Source organism: Berghia stephanieae, chromosome 9 (assembly GCF_034508935.2).
Source record: "Berghia stephanieae isolate SIO BIC M18660-M18661 chromosome 9, UCSD_Bste_1.3, whole genome shotgun sequence".
Lineage (NCBI taxonomy): Eukaryota > Metazoa > Mollusca > Gastropoda > Nudibranchia > Aeolidiidae > Berghia > Berghia stephanieae.
In genome coordinates this window covers 8,629,601-8,634,600 of record NC_088368.1, presented here as the reverse complement: position 1 = coordinate 8,634,600, position 5,000 = coordinate 8,629,601, and the positions used below count along the sequence as shown (strand labels likewise).

The 5,000-nt window shown below is 47.1% G+C and overlaps 1 protein-coding gene across 1 annotated transcript in view; it reads left to right on the top strand.

The window, feature by feature from the left end:
• Positions 1-5,000, top strand: part of LOC144979613 (glutamate--cysteine ligase regulatory subunit-like) — a 31,426-nt gene that overhangs the window by 605 nt on the left and 25,821 nt on the right. The window lies entirely within an intron of this gene.

Sequence of the window (5,000 nt, the reverse complement as noted above, 5' to 3'; positions counted from 1 at the left end):
AATAGTGTAGTATTATAGTAGTAGTAGTAGTATAGTAGTAGTAGTATGTAGTAGTAGTAGTAGTAGTAGTAGTAGTAGTAGTAGTAGTAGTAGTAGTAGTAGTAGTAGTAGTAGTAGTAGTAGTAGTAGTAGTAGTAGTAGTAGTAGTAGTAGTAGTAGTAGTAGTAGTAGTAGTATGTAGTAGTAGTAGTAGTATGTAGTAGTAGTAGTAGTAGTAGTAGTAGTTAGTAGTAGTAGTTAGTAGTAGTAGTAGTATAGTAGTAGTAGTAGTAGTAGTAGTAGTAGTAGTAGTAGTAGTAGTAGTAGTAGTAGTAGTAGTAGTAGTAGTTAAATGAATAAGGCCTTGTCCTTTTTCAATCTCAATTTTATTTCAGAGATACAGAATATCGAAGAAAGACAATTGCATCATCTGTGAACAAATACATAACAGTGAAACGTAACAATAACTGATATCGTAAGGCTTTTATAATTCTCTATGCCCCCAAGTCTTTGGATAGTGCTTTCTTGACAAGTAGGGGACAAAGACTGATATTAAATTAGAAAAATGATGATCAGTTGCAATAATATGGTGCTTTCTTCGCAGATAGAGGACAGGGATATAGATTAGACTCGTACTAAATGATTTTCGAGTTTTAAGTAACGTAAAATGAAAGTCATTTAATTCTTGAGCGCCTCTCGGGTAGCTGGTCTGTTTCCTTCAGACCAGGCTTGTTGTATGGCTGGAGGGCCATCAAAGCGCGGGGCAAGCGAGCTGTCCTAGGAGGTGGAGTTCCTTCGGCATCACCGGCTGGAGCAATCGGTTTGTTAGGTTGTTTTGTTGGGACGATAATTTCGTCAGCAGGACCGTTGCTGGGTGGCTCTTCGAGCGGTGGAGCATCGGGCTGTACTGTCTCTGGAGTTGCTTTCTGGCCTGCTGAGTTGGAGACCATCTTGGGTGTTGCAGGCGTTGAATTATTGCTCTTTGCCACTGTTGTGGTGGGTGTAGGCAGTGTGGCTAGAGGGGCCCTGGCAATCACTGGGTGATATAGGCGCAGGAATTTTCTGTTTCTTAGTGTTATTCTGCCCGATCCATCAACTCTGACGACATACTGGTCGAACTGACGGACTTCAATAACGATTCCTGTTTTGTCCCATTTCGTGGGAAATGGTCCTGTCTGATTTTGTATCCTGACGCAGTCTCCAACAGTAAGGGGGGGTAGAATGCGAGTATGGGCAGATAGTCTTTCTGCATCCTTCATGTGCCTGTTTCTTAAGGCATCTTCCCTGTTGGCCAAGGTCTCTTGCTAGGTTTTATGGGGGATATATTTTCCTGGGTGTATCGGAATAAAGTCCCTGATTGGCCTTCCAAATATGCACATCGCAGGGGATAGCCGAGTGTCCCTGTCTGGCGTGTTACGATACTGAAGGATGGCGCATTGGAAGGAGTCTGTGTCAAGGTTCCCGTCACGACCGGTGTTGTCCATGATCATTCGTTTGATGGTCTTGACACCAATCTCTGCCCTGCTGTTGCTGTGGGGGAATGCCACTGAGGAGAGACGGTGTTGAACCCCCCAGTTGCGCAGGAACGTTGTTGTGGCTGTAGAGGTGAATTCTGGGCCACCGTCAGATGAGAGTTCATCACTGATGCCGTAAGTAGTGAAAGTGCGTCTTAGGCTGGTAATGAGGCCTGTGGATCCACCATGTGCTCTTTCCACGATGGGCCAATTGCTATATCTGTCGACAATAACTAAGTAGTTATGTCCTGCATATTGGAAAAAGTCTGCACAGATACACTGGAAGGGGTATTGGGGTTGCATTGGCGGGGTAGGGGGAGCACTTGGTTGAGTTGGGGCTATGCGGTTGCAAGACTGGCACTTTGTTCGCATTTCACTTATTGCAGCGGTCATCCCAGGCCAGAAAAATGAGGCGTCAGCGCGGGAGAACATTTGGGACACACCTTGATGAGCTGAGTGGAGGGCTCGAAGGGCTTTGTCGCGCAGACTAGGAGGAATAATTATGCGGTCATTGTACAAAGCCACACCGTCGAAACTTGTAAGTTTGTCTCTGAATTGAAAGTAAGGTCTAAGTTCTGTTGGCAAATTGTCTTTTGCATCAGGGAACCCATTTTCTATCAGGTCAATTAATTCAACCATTGAGTGGTCACTGCTGGTGGCAACACGAACATCGTTCCAAGTTATTGAGCTGATACCTCCAATGGGTATTTCTTCATCTGGGTGTAAATTGGGGTTTGCAGGTTGTGCTCTGATGGCCATGAGGAAGTCTTGAGGCAGAGTAGGGAGACTGAGGTCAGTGGAGATGTGGGTTGCATCGTCGGGTAGATGGAGGTGTTCGGCTTCGCCCACTGGTTTGCGTGAGATGGTGTCTGCAGCAACATGATGGACACCAGGGATATGAGTAATCTGGAACCGATATTTCAGTGTCTTTTCTTTTAAGTTCCTGAGTCGTGGGTTTGGGATGGCATCCAAGTTCCTGTCACTGAACACCTTAAGGAGGGGTTTGTGATCAACTGCGATAATCAGGTTGGGACAGCCTAGCACGAAATGACGAGTTTTGTTGAGGGCATCTACCACAGCCAGGGCCTCTCCTTCAATCGGGGCGTATCTTGCCTCTGCTGGTGATGTAAAGCGGCTGCCCACTAATGTCACTTTCCACCCTGTTCGGCAGCAGAATGGTTTGTTTGATGCGCATGTGCAATGCTTTTGTAGTAGCCAGAATCCAATGCCATCTTTGCTGAAATCAGTGGCCAGACATGTCGGTTTGTTTTTGTCAAATATTTCCACGCCTCTCTGAATTTCTTGGACGATGATGGACTTAGTTTCTTCAAACAGCTTGTCTAGATCTTCAGTCCACACGAATGGTGTCTTGGGTTGAAGCAGTGTGCGGAATGGTTGCATTCTTTCTGCTGACGCAAAGGCATATGCGACCTGGTTTACAAGGCCAAACCAGCTTCTCACGTCGGTGATTGTGCGGGGTTTGGGAAATTTCTGAATTGCTTCTAAGACTTGTGGGCATGGACGAACAGTTGTTGGCGTAATTTCAAACCCTGCGAACTGGACTGTTTCTTTTGCAAAGGAGAACTTTGATGGGTTAAGAATGACCCCATTCCTGCCACATGTATCCAGGAACTTGGCTGTTTGGAAGAAACTGTCTTCTATGGATTGGGACCACATGATAGTGTCATCAATTACTTTTGTCTTGTTGCCGATGTCACGTATGATCTCGTCGAATCGTCTTGTGTAGGCATCGCCAGATGAAATGTACCCTTGAGGGCACACGCGATATCTGTATCGGCCCCAAGGGGTTATGAAGGTAGTCAGGTGTCTGTCCTCGGGGTCTAGTGCTATGCTGTGATAGCCATTCCAGGCATCGAAAGTACTCTTTCTCGAGTTGTGTGGAACCATGCGGGCCTGGTGGAATGGCGACTGAGTGTGGTGCGTCTCTCTAGTGGCATAGCGATTAAGGGCTTGGAAGTCCACGGTTCGGCGAGGTTTTCCCGATTTCTTAGCGCAGACAACCATCCGATGACACCATGACACTGGGGTCCCGATTGGAACTGGTTCCAGTACGCCAAGTTGATTGTCCTGATCAAGGCCAGCCTTAACCTGTTCCTGCCAGTAGATGGGTACTGGGATAGGGGTGTGGTGTGCAACAGGCGTGGCCTCATCGTCGATAAGGAGTCTCATTGGGGGTCCAGACATCATTGGTAGCCCTTGGTGCTCGCAGACATTGAAAGTGCTACTTTTGTAGTAGTCTAAGAGCCATTGTTCAAGCTTTTCTCTGTTTTCTTCTATGCCTGGGAAGGGAAGGATTGTTGGGAGGGTGGTGGTTTCTGGCGAGGGGAACAATCGCAAGGGTCTTTGTCAGCAGTATTATTAGATTCACTATGTAGGACAGATTGGATGGTCTTCATAGAGTCTGTTATTATGGCTGATTCTATTGAAGGGAATGAGTGGTGTATGATACCAAGGTCTTTGCAGGCTTCCATGGATAAGAAAAATTTGTCAGTTGCTTGCGAGATGTAAACAATTTGACGCGTTGTTTTCCGTTGCATGGAATGTGTGAAGCCTTATTCGAAGGGCTAGGGCACCCACGATCTCGATGGGGTTTTGATTTGCAGCTCTCATCTTCATTGAAGTAGGAGTGAGGTGGGCAGTGGTTAAACCTAGCTGTGTAAGGAGTGAGGTTCCAGCAAGACATGATTGGCAGCCGGTGTCTGCAATGGCCAGGGCTTTTGCCGTATTGGTTGGGTTGCACAGGGTGGAATCGATTCCAAGGTCGTTAGCATCTGACGGGAGGGCTTGGATCTCAATTTGGACTGTCGGCTGTTGTGCAGATGGGCGCTTTTCCCATGACTCGCGTGCAGAATTGTACACATGATGGTCAAGACGATCAATCGAGCATAGTGCTTCAAACACAGCTGTTGCAGAGTTGCCTTGCCTTTTCTGTTTTGGTTTTCTGCAGACATTTTCAAAGTGGTGCGGAATGTCGCAATTGGTGCATATATGACCGTATGCAGGGCAATGGTTGACTCTGTCTTGTTTCTTAGTGCCATGTCCATCTCTACCACAATAGCCGCATTTCCTTTCAGGGGGTCGGTTTTGCCCAGTGAGGCGTTTTCTTTCCATTTGTCTATACGTGCTACTTGCTGCGTTGACTGATGTAGGGGTGAGCGTTAGAGGAAGGGGGTTAATCCTGCCAGCCGAGCGCTTCCCGCTTTCCTTAGCCTCGATAAAACGGATGGTGTTGTCGAGTGACATGTCTTGGTCAGCCTGTCCCAGCACATCGAGGCGAATGTCGTCGTCTGCTAAGCCGATTATCAAAGTGTCCCGAATCATCTGATCACTGTATGAGACATTGACTCCACATGTGCACTTCAAATCGTACTGACAGACACTAGCTTGACCTTTGATGCGTGCGGCAAAGGTCCGGGCTGGTTCATCTCTGTCTTGTCGCATCTGCTGGAGTTGTAACCTAGCCACCATGACGTTTTCTTGGCGGAT